The sequence below is a fragment of the Juglans microcarpa x Juglans regia genome, chromosome 8D, assembly GCF_004785595.1.
Source record: "Juglans microcarpa x Juglans regia isolate MS1-56 chromosome 8D, Jm3101_v1.0, whole genome shotgun sequence".
Taxonomy (NCBI): domain Eukaryota; kingdom Viridiplantae; phylum Streptophyta; class Magnoliopsida; order Fagales; family Juglandaceae; genus Juglans; species Juglans microcarpa x Juglans regia.
The window spans coordinates 3,150,525-3,162,967 of NC_054608.1; the positions used below are offsets into that span (position 1 = coordinate 3,150,525).

The 12,443-nt window shown below is 39.8% G+C and overlaps 1 pseudogene; it reads right to left on the minus strand.

Annotated features, from left to right (window-relative positions):
- Positions 1-323: 323 nt before the first annotated feature.
- LOC121243145 lies at positions 324-9,039 on the minus strand (annotated as a pseudogene).
- Between the last annotated feature and the right edge of the window lie 3,404 nt (positions 9,040-12,443).

A 12,443-nucleotide genomic window follows, 5' to 3' on the forward strand; every position in this document is an offset into this window, starting at 1 on the left:
ATGAGTATAAAGTCATGATAATTTATAAATTTATTTTTATAAAATTTTTTTATAATTAAAATATTTCTCTTGAAAAATTATATGAAGTGATTGATCTTGATTTTGAAAGACACATATATGGATGAAATATTAGACCAGTTCAGCTTCCCCAGGCTTTTTGCTAGCTAACGGAAGACGAGGAGATTTGCTTTCAAGGAACTTAGAAGAATATTCCGACTTCGAGAATTTACCCAAAGTCTACAGCAAAGCATTGACTTTTCTAGAAAGTATAAATTCTTTCAACCCCAAACCTAATATTTAAGTTACAATAAATGAACCCATAATTCACAAATAAAAATTTAGAACACACATGTTGAAATTAGGACGACTTTCAATGCGGACACCTGATTGAGTACTAGTACTGGACTTGCTCACATGTACGTACAAAAGCTCTTAATAATGCAAAGCAGACCTTAAGAGCAAACTTTGAACATACAAAAAGATCTATGTGGAGAAAACTTAAAACACTGGATGCAAAGAGAACGAAAATCTACCATCATCCATTGATTTGGAGGAAGATACTTGCTGATTGAGGCTTTTAAGGATTAATGGATTATTTGACATCATTTGTTGGTTTTAGTGCTTGATTTCCCATACTATCAAATGGTACTTGCGGAAGAATAGCCAACACCAACATCAATGTTTAAAGAGTACTGTGTGGATGCACTAAGCAAATGCTCTGTCTCTTCTGTGTTGAGATTAGCTTCTTTCCTTGTTTGCTTTCCTTTACCTCTTAGTCCATCCAGCATCACCACCACCTCCTTCACAGTAGGCCTATAATCTCTTTTGCACATTTCAAGGCTTGAAGCTTTTTGTGATATTTTTACTGCCTCCAACTCCATTGAGACTTCTTTCATCGTAGGTCGTTTCTTTCCATCCAAGCTCAGGCACCTTTTTGCAAGGTTTGCGACTGCAATAAGCTCTTCTTCTACAGCTTCCATCAGAATTCGTTTATCAAGAATATCAAACAAATTGTTTTTGTTATGAGGTGGCTTGAATTCTGATTGAACAGTGCAAGTGTCGTAGGTTCGCTCGAGCGGAGGTTCACTCAGCTCAAGCGAAGTCAGACAGAGAGCTTCGCTCAACATTCGCTCGACATTCAGCTCGAGCGAATTCAGACAGAGAGCTTCGCTCAAGTATCGCTCGACATTCAGCTCGAGCAATATCCAAGTCAGAGAGCTTCGCTCGACACTCGCTCGACACCCAGCTCGAGCGAGTTCAGGCAGAGAGCTTCGCTCGACTCTCGCACAACTGTTGGCTTGAGCGAAGTGCAGAATATCTACGTTCGCTCGACACTCGCTCGACGTTCGCTCGACACTCGCTCGACGTTCGCTCGAGCCAATGTTCACAAAAGTAAATTCTCACTTTTCCTATAAATATCAAACGACGCCTCTCTCATTTGATAAGACTTCAGAATTCATTTGTCATTTGTTTTTAGTGTTTTCTTGAGAGAGAAGTCTAGAGAGAGTTTTGAGAGATAACTTCCTTGTGAAGTTTTGTTGTATTGATTTGTACTCCATCTCTGTTGATAGTGAAATCTTCGATACCGACCCCACCAGTGGACGTAGGCTCGTTTTGAGTCGAACCACTTAATTCTTGGTGTTCATTCTGTGTGATTATCATCAATTTCTTTCGTTTTAGTTCCGCTACTATACTTCGCGTTAGTCCTAGCTACACTTATTCCCAACAAACTGGTATCAGAGCTTGGCTCAGGATCTGGACGGATGGCTATGGCTAAGTTCGAAGTGGAGAAATTTGACGGTCAGAACAGTTTCAGTCTATGGCGCATCAAGATGAAGGCTTTACTGCGACAACAGGGCTTGTCAAAAGTATTAGAAGTCTCGGTATCTGAAGATTCTCCGGCTCCTTCGAAAGAAGAAGAAGAAAAGGTACACAGTACTATTCTTTTGTCACTATCTGATGGAGTTTTAAGAGAGGTTGCTGATGAGGAGACTGCAACTGGTCTCTGGTCGGCACTTGAGAATTTGTACATGAAGAGATCTCTCACTAACCGGTTGTATTTGAAACAACGGTTATACACTCTCAAAATGAAGGAAGGTACTCTTATTTCTGAACACCTAGATGAATTTAATAAAATCATTATGGATCTGAGGAACATAGATATTAAGCTTGAAGAAGAAGATCAAGCGTTAATTATTTTATGTTCATTACCCATATCTTTTGAGAACTTTGTAAATTCCATGTTGTATGGTAGAAATATAATTTCCTTGGTAGATGTAAAGTCTGCTTTGAATTCTAAGGAGTTGAGGAATAAATTGAGTGTGAAGAACACTAATGAACAAGCTAGTGGCTTGTTTGTTAAGGGGTCCTCAAGCAGGGGTAGATCGAATGACAGGGGTTCAGAAAAGAATAAGGGGAAATCCAGGGGCAGTTCACAAACAACGTTTAGTAAGAAAAACGTCAAATGTCATTACTGCCATAAGTTTGGTCACTACAAGAACGAGTGTCCAAAATTGAAAAACAGGGAGGACGACACTAGTTCATCTAATGCCGTTAGTGTTGCTGATGATAGGTCTAACGACCTAGATCTTGTTCTAGCAATAAGCGACTCCAATAGTCGCTTTAGTGACAAGTGGGTTTTGGACTCAGCTTGCACTTTCCATATGTGTCCCAAGAGGGACTGGTTCACTAACTATGAATCAGTCAACGGAGGTTCTGTTTTGTTAGGGAATGATATGGGTTGTAAAATTGCTGGAATTGGTTCAGTCAGAATCAAGATGTTTGATGGAATTGTCCGGACATTGTCTAATGTTCGACATATTCCAGAGTTGAAAAAGAATCTTATTTCTTTGGGTACTCTTGATTCTCTGGACTACAAGTACACTGGTGAAGGTGGAGCTATCAAAGTCAGTAAGGGCTCTATGGTTGTGATGAAAGGAGATAAGACAAATGGTCTTTATTTCCTTCAGGGCTCTACAGTGACAGGTGCAGCTGTAGTGTCAGTGTCAGATGATCCAGATTCAGATGTCACTCGTTTGTGGCATATGCGTTTGGGTCAAATGAGTGAAAAGGGAATGTCAATGCTGAGTAAGCAGGGTTTGTTATGTAATCAGAAGATAGGGAAACTGGATTTCTGTGAGCACTGTGTGTTTGGCAAACAGTGCAGGGTTCAGTTCTCTACAGGGGTTCACAGAACCAAAAGTTCTGTGGACTACATTCATTCTGATCTTTGGGGCCCATCTTCCGTCCCGTCAAAAGGTGGAGCTCAATACTTGCTTAAGTTCATTGATGATTTCTCTCGGAAGGTTTGGGTCTACTTTTTGAAGCAGAAGAGTAATGTATTTGTCAACTTCAAACAATGGAAAGCTTTGATTGAAAATCAGACGGGCAAGAAAATCAAGCGACTTCGCACTGACAATGGTATGGAGTTCTGCGGAGGTGAGTTTGATGAATTCTGCAGAAATGAGGGTATTGCCAGACATCGTACAGTTAGACATACTCCACAGCAAAACGGGGTAGCTGAACGGATGAACAGGACCCTTTTGGAGAGAGCTCGCAGCATGCTTTCTAATGCAGGCTTGGCTAAGGATTTCTGGGCCGAAGCAATCAACACGGCCTGTTACTTGATCAATCGCTCTCCAGCCACAACGATTGGTTTGAAGACTCCGAATGAGGTATGGTCTGATACTCCTACTGATTATTCAAATTTGAAAATTTTTGGTTGTCCTGCATATTTCCATGTTAATGATGGAAAACTTGAGCCAAGGGCAAAGAAGGGCATATTCATTGGATATGCCAGTGGGGTGAAGGGATTCAGGTTGTGGTGTACTGATCCTAAATCACCCAAGTTTGTAATCAGTAGGGATGTCACTTTTGATGAAAAGTCCATGCTTAATCCGAGGAAGGAGAATTATGAGTCTACAGGACAAGAACAGGATGTTAGAAAGCAGGTGGAGTTTCAGGTGGAAGCATCACAAGGGCTGCCCAACGGCGCCCAAGATCATGCTTTTGAAGATGAGCATGATTCTGATTCTAGTAGCGGCGCACAAGGTGAGCAAGACTACAGTATAGCGACTGGTAGACAGAGGAGGCAAATTAGACCACCTCAGAGGTATGCTCATGCAGATATGGTTATGTATGCTCTTACTACGGCAGAGAATATAGTTGGTCAGGAACCTTCCAGTTATTCAGAAGCTGTCAAGAGCGTAGAATCTGCACAGTGGTGCGCAGCTATGACTGAAGAGATTGAGTCTCTTCACAAAAACCAAACATGGGATTTGGTTCTGTTGCCAAAGAAGGTAAAGACTGTTGGCTGCAAATGGGTTTTCAAAAGAAAAGAGGGAATCCAGGGCGATACAGATGCAAGGTACAAGGCACGCTTAGTTGCTAAGGGCTTCAGTCAGAGAGAAGGCATCGACTTCATTGAAGTCTTCTCTCCAGTGGTGAAACACAGTTCGATCAGATTACTACTAGCTTTAGTAGCATTGTATGACTTAGAGCTACAGCAACTTGATGTTAAAACAGCGTTCCTACATGGTGAACTTTAAGAGACCATTTACATGCATCAGCCAGAGGGATTCATTGTTGAAAACAAGGAAGATCATGTGTGCAGATTGAAGAAGTCTTTATATGGTTTGAAGCAGTCGCCAAGGCAATGGTATAAGCGGTTTGATTCCTTTATGATTGATCATGGTTATTTGAGAAGTAACTATGATAGTTGTGTTTATCATAAGGAATTATCTGATAAGTCTTTCATTTATTTGCTATTATATGTTGATGATATGCTTATTGCTGCTAGAAGCATATCTGACATAGGGTTGTTAAAGACCCAACTCAGAAATGAGTTTGAAATGAAAGACTTAGGTGCTGCAAAGAAGATTTTGGGAATGGAAATCTTCAGAGATAGGAAAGCTGGAAAGTTGTACTTGTCCCAGGGAAAGTACATTGAGAAAGTGCTTCAGAGATTTGGGATGTTTGATTCCAAACCAGTAAGTACACCACTTGCTACGTACTTTAAGCTTTCAGCTTGCCTATCTCCTCAGACAACTAAAGAGGAACAGTTCATGGCTAGTGTTCCTTATTCAAGTGCAGTTGGCAGCATCATGTATGCAATGGTTTGCACCCGCCCAGACATTTCACAGGCAGTGAGCGTAGTTAGCAGGTATATGGCTAACCCAGGTAAGACTCATTGGCAGGCTGTGAAATGGATACTCAGGTATCTGAGGGGAACCCTGAACTTTGGGTTAATATTTGATAGAGATGTCGATCTCAGTTCCAAAGTTACTAGTTTTGTTGATTCAGATTATGCTGGAGACTTAGATAAAAGAAGATCATTGACAGGTTATGTTTTCACTTTGTGTGGGTCAGCTATCAGTTGGAAAGCAACACTGCAATCCACTGTTGCTTTATCAACTACCGAGGCAGAGTACATGGCAGCAGCAGAGGCTGTTAAGGAGGCCATTTGGTTGAAAGGCTTGGTCAATGATTTGGGTTTACAACAAGATGGGATCTCAGTATTCTGTGACAGTCAGAGTGCAATACATTTGACCAAAAATCAAATGTATCATGAAAGAACAAAGCACATTGATGTTAGGTACCATTTTCTCAGAGAGATTGTTGTAGAGGGTGCTATACAGATTCTGAAGATTGCTACTACAGAGAATCCAGCAGATATGATGACTAAGCCAGTTGCAGTATACAAGTTCAAACTTTGTTTGGACTTGATTGGTGTTCGCATTTTGTTATTCCCGTAAGGGATTTGGTGGTGGGGATTGGTTTTGTGGTCGGAGGTTTTTTGTGTTTTGGCAGAGTTCAAGCCAAGGTGGAGATTTGTTATGAGGTGGCTTGAATTCTGATTGAACAGTGCAAGTGTCGTAGGTTCGCTCGAGCCGAGGTTCACTCAGCTCGAGCGAAGTCAGACAGAGAGCTTCGCTCAACATTCGCTCGACATTCAGCTCGAGCGAATTCAGACAGAGAGCTTCGCTCGACATTCGCTCGACATTCAGCTCGAGCGAATTCAGACAGAGAGCTTCGCTCAAGTATCGCTCGACATTCAGCTCGAGCAATATCCAAGTCAGAGAGCTTCGCTCGACACTCGCTCGACACCCAGCTCGAGCGAGTTCAGGCAGAGAGCTTCGCTCGACTCTCGCACAACTGTTGGCTTGAGCGAAGTGCAGAATATCTAGTTCGCTCGACACTCACTCGACGTTCGCTGGAGCCAATGTTCACAAAAGTGAATTCTCACTTTTCCTATAAATATCAAACGGCGCCTCTCTCATTTGATAAGACTTCAGAATTCATTTGTCATTTGTTTTTAGTATTTTCTTGAGAGAGAAGTCTAGAGAGAGTTTTGAGAGATAACTTCCTTGTGAAGTTTTGTTGTATTGATTTGTACTCCATCTCTGTTGATAGTGAAATCTTCGATACCGACCCCACCAGTGGACGTAGGCTCGTTTTGAGTCGAACCACTTAATTCTTGGTGTTCATTCTGTATGATTATCATCAATTTCTTTCGTTTTAGTTCCGCTACTATACTTCGCGTTAGTCCTAGCTACACTTATTCCCAACAGTTTTCTTCCATCGAGGAAATAAAATACGAGGCTAAACCTTTGGATTCTGGTGCCCTTGTCAAAGAGATAGCTTTTTCTCCGGTTAAAAGCTCAACAAGGACAACACCAAAGCTATAAACATCGCTCTTTTCTGTAAATTGACTTGATTGAAAATACTCCGGATCCAAGTATCCAAAAGTTCCATGCACTAGTGTAGTCAAGTGAGTTTGATCAATAGCAACGGATCTTGAAGTCCCAAAATCTGCTACTTTTGCCCTGTATTTATCATCTAAGAGAATGTTCGTTGACTTAATGTCTCGATGGTAAATGGGTAATGAAGCTTCTGAGTGTAAATAGTAGAGAGCTCCTGCAATTTCTGTGGCAATTCGTAAGCGCATATCCCATGTTAGTGGAAACTCCTCAATTTGATCACTTAGATATTTCGAGAGAGTTCCATTAGGAACAAATTCATACACTCGTAAAGGCACTTCTGTCTCCAAGCAACAACCTAGTAGTTTAACAATGTTCCTATGATTAATTTGTGAAAGAATGACAACTTCATTAATGAATTCTTGAAGCTTTCCTTCATCAGTTATCTTTGACTTTTTCACAGCAACAATTCTTCCATCGTCTAACATACCTTTGTAAACAGTGCCTTGTCCTCCTTGACCGAGTATTCTATTAACATTAAAATGGTCAGTGGCTCTCTCCAAGTCCTTTGAATTAAATAATTTCGTGTTCTCAACATTCAATTCACTTTGAGATATTTGCTGTTGTAACAACAGTCCGCCATTTCGTTTAAAGAACTCCTACCTACGTTGAATCCTTTTCCTTTTCTTCACCACTTTGTATGACCCCCATCCACCAATAAGTAGAAATAATACCCCAAGGCATGTACTAGTACCTGCTTAACTCAAAAAATTAATAGGAGAACGATTACGCCAGCTTGCAGTACTTGGGATATTAATTTATATATATTATTAATAGGTTTTATACTAAAATTGTTAATGGAGAGACATGTTGATCTCTAAATGGTAGCTACAAATTAAGCCTAACAAGCAAATCTCCATGTCGATCATGTGCCAAAAATATTTTAAGATACTATAGTACTTTTTGAAACTTCTTTTTTCATTTTTTTGCTTAATTCCTAATTTACAAACTTCCATAAATTAATTCTTATACATACGTACCGAGTGCAATAGGAATAATTTTAGAATGCCTTTTTCTGCAACCTATCTGTCCATCTCCTTCGAACCCATGTTGACAGGTACATGTGTAACTTCCATCAGTGTTGATGCATCTTGCATTACGGCCAGCGCAAGGTTTCTCAAGTGAAATGCACTCATCAATATCTGAAACACATGAGCACATGCAACAGCCGCAGGCCGTCGTAAATCTTAATGAAAAATTTAGTCATTAAGATTTTGATTTTGAGAAGCTTCTTAGACGTGAGTAGTAAGTACCTTTGCAACCAAGTGGGAGGTAGGGGTTGCCCTCGTAACCCTTCTTGCACTGGCAATGGTATCCATAGCCGTTTTCAGGATCATCACATGTGCTGTTCCCTCCACATATGTAATCAGTCTTGAGCTGAGCATACTTACACCTTTCATTTCCGATCGTCCAATCAAATACCATCGGAATGGTTCTGTTAATTTGGAGACTGGAAAGATAAATGGGGAGAACATGAACAGTTGTTTCTTAACAACGAAAGCATAGCTGCAGGGATTGAAGTTCAATACTTTTGTGTGATTTCTGTAGCTATGTGTACGTACTTCCAACCTGATATTGCTCAATCTTTCCGGGATCTCTAACCAGCAACAACCCATTCCAGAGCAAGTCCTATTCAAAACAATGCTTTGATTCTGGCAAATGGACATGCAGCTCATGGAGAAATCTTCATTGTTCTGGTTACCATAAAGGAATGCATATGTATCGCAGCCAACAGCAATGAACAGGTTTTGGGTGTTAGAAATGGTAAAAGCATTGGAGGAGACTCTCAGACGAGTGGAGTACTGGAAGTTTGTCAAGCGCTCCGACCTGTTGTTACAGACCTCAACAATCTTCATGAACATGTCAATCTGGCCTTGGATGGAAATCTGTTGGACAACAACGTCACCCACCTGAGGTCGGAGTCGTCCATCCCACGATTTGGTGCAATTGACAGAAAAGTTTTTATTTAGGTAGCAACCTTCACCTATACCAAATGGATATGGAATTTCAACGTCTCCACACCAGTTGGGGCAGTTAGGGAGGGCTGATCCATTAGCTGCTGCTGCTAGTGCTGCAGTTGCCATTCCAGATAATATTACGCCTACCCATATGACTTGCACAAGCAGCTTATTATAACCACCCATAATCGCCTCCACTACTATTTCGAAGAGAGGGTCGATTGATAAAGTTTACTATGTGTTTGTCGCCTGTAAAACTTGCCGTAGATGATCGTGTTTTATACAAGGCATATGGGAGGATCAAGAACAGCATTCCATGCACCAGGTATGAACGTGAGTTACATTCCAGTACCCACGGCACAAATTAGTCTTTGTCGTATGCATCTAGACTATCTAGTCAAGTCGTATGTTGGGTGAGTTTGTAAGTCTCATTGAGACGCGTTTGGGTGAGTATGTTGGGTTATTTACTTTTGAATAGGAAGTTGAAAAAGGTGTGGTTCCATTGGTTTTATTAGTAATGATGGTGAAATAATGATTTTATTTATATGTTGTAGTGATAAATACAATTATTATGAGACAACACCTATAAAAATGAATTTTGCACAAGATTTTTTAGAGAAATTTATTTAAATTGAAATAGGTAAAAATATTAAATTACTAGCAATTATTCCTACAATATTCTCAGGCTCGCATTTTGTTCCAAACTTTGGCTATAATATTATGATGACAACCCGCAGGTGAGTTATTTAACTTTTTTTTTTTTAATTTTTGCCACTCCGACACTTATTTAATTCAAAATTTCCAAATTATAATAAATATTTTCAATTATAAAAACAAGTTTGCTGATTTAAAATTCTCCAAGAATGTAAATTATTTAATTCCAAACTTGTAAAAAAATAATTTTTTATCAATTATGAAGATGACATTCCCATGCTCCCCCCATTATCATTTTTTTTTTATTGCGAGTGTGCTCATAAAAGCGATAAAAGTCAATATTCAATCTTCTAATCTATTTCCATCCAATTTCAACATCAGTTGCATTTCTCATTTAACAGGTTCGCTAATAAAAAAATATTTATATTTAATAACATAAAGCATCCAATCTTCCAAACATGTTCCACGCTTGCAAAAATGGTCATACAATACCATGGAAAATGTTACAATATTAGTTCGAAGTCCGATGTGCCCACATAGGTAGTGCAACAGATTCCTTGGTTGCAACCATGGCTTGTGTCGACACAAATGATATGTCAGAAATACGCAATAGACGAGCTGGGTTATCTTCAATTGTCTATCCATCATAACGATCCGGATTAGTAAAACTACGAGATATATCACCATCAGGTGTAATCAGTTGAATAATGTTACGTATGACACAACACGCAACAACAATATATCGTTGCCTTATTGGCCTGTATGGGTTCATTGATTGCAAAATTCAAAACCATTTTTTTAACACATTGAAAGTGAGCTCAATAACATTTCGGATGGAAGAATGTTGATAATTGAAATAGTCTTGATATCCATGGAATGAACAATTGCTGTGATGTTCAGACCTATGATACCGCACCCTAGGATATGGGGGCATACATCCTTTAGTGCACGGAAAGGCGAAATCTACCAAGTAATAATAACTTAAAAAATATTAAAAACATTTATAATGTTTGCTTCAAACATTACGAAATACCGCTCGTTCAGAAATTAATTAATATATAATACTTACACTAAGGAGGCCATGGAAAATTGATCCCTTGACGACTCAATGCATCCATAAATATGCGAGCATCATGGGTAGTGCCCTCTTACGTAGCCTATATGAATGTGAACTTCATATTGAAATCACAGGCTTCTAGTCCATTTTGGCTAACTCAGTGATGTCGAGATAGATATGCATTAGTTGTCTTGGCGGGAGCCCATGCGTCGATGTAAGTCCTATCAATTGCACCATAATATTTTTGCAATTATATAAGTAAATTGTGAGTTCTCTAATTTTTAATAAATGAGACCGATCATACTACAAAAGTGTCAACCACATATTGCTTTTCTTAATCCAGAGTAAGAAATGGTTACGTCGAACTACTGATAATGTCTAGGATTGCCTTCAATATATGGCGTCACCCCAGAAATATGTGTAGGTGCAATCACATGAGGAGCAAGGTGACATAGTTCCTGCATCACTACGTAGACATGTCGATTAATGGTTTTACTCGAATGTTAAAATCGGTTACCTATGATTCGCTAAACTTGCCCATGTCTGACAGTGTATGCAAACATTGCAATAGTTTCCTCCATGGAAACCTCTCTTGTCGATTCTAGAATGACATCCACATGTAATATATTGCATAACACTTAGAATGCATATCCTTCCATCCGGAACATGTTATAATAATTCTTTGGATGTCCATTGAGGGTTGCGATTATATAGTCTCGTTCGCGTAAGCTGATGTTATGCTGCGACATTCACTCAACTACTGGCTTTGTAGATTCCTCTTTTCTACGGCGGCCATAAGAATGGCTATGTCATCCCACATTGAGGGATCACGCCTCCTCCAATCTTGGTATTCATCTCACGTTAGATACTGTTTACTACTCGATGCACCTTTGGTCGTGTTGTTGGCCTCCACCTGGGACTCATCATTCGACCCATTTCCTCTGTCCATTTTGCGATTTCAAAAACAATTAACCCAATAACACTTCACTGTCTGAACGAATAATTTATAATAAATGTGAATAGGATGGCCGTGAACATCCAAAAAGCATATAAATTATGTGGTATATGACTTGTCTAAAATATGCAAGTAAATAATATAGAGACAAATAAAATATAATAAGTAGCAAATCATTTTAGAAATTGAAATAAACCGTTAGCAAATTATGAAAATCATTAAAAAAGAAATTCATAAACTCAATCAATAAACTGTTAGCAAATTATGTAATTCGGTCAATAAAAAAAACAACATCGGCAATAAAAACTAAGTTTGATAAACTAAATTAATATAGCATCATCATACGCTACGTCACTACAGCCCCCTGATCCAATCAACTTGCAGTCTGGGGGCATGAGTAAGATCACCTCTTGCACATTAGGATCCACAAAATCCTAGCTGTGTGAGAATATTGTTGTGCAGGCAGCTGCAGGGTGATCTCATCCAAAAACTTCATACTTTGAGTTGCGGTGCTAAATGATGCATCCGATCCACTTGAGCCTTCGCCTTTGCAACGCTTTCTATTGCATTCCCCAAACATCTGCTTGAGAGCCGCATCGGTTAGTAGAATGGGAGGTTCAGATTGGTGGAAGGGAAGGTGGCAGAAGACAAGGGTGGGGGTCAAAGATCGAAGGACACGTGGCGATGGCACAACGGCGACATGGGCGATGAGGGCTGCGTGAGGAGGAAGAAGAAGAAAAGAAAAAGAGAAGAGAAGAGGAGAGGAGCGTGTGGCGCTGGGGTGAAATGAAGAGGTCTTAGGGTTTTCACCCTTCAAGTCGAAAAACCGCGTCATTTGCAACAAGGGGCCTAGTTTTCTTCTTGCTTCAGCTCGTGGACTCCCACACAGGCTGGGCCTTCCATTAAACCCACTATCCTACCTACTTGGACCTCAGGTTTTACCAAAGAGCAGAAAAAATAGGTAAATAAAATACATAAAGCCTAAAAAGAAACTTTTGGGTTTCACATCCTCCCCCCCCCCCCCCCCCTTTAAAAGAAATTTCATATAGTCCCCTCTAGAA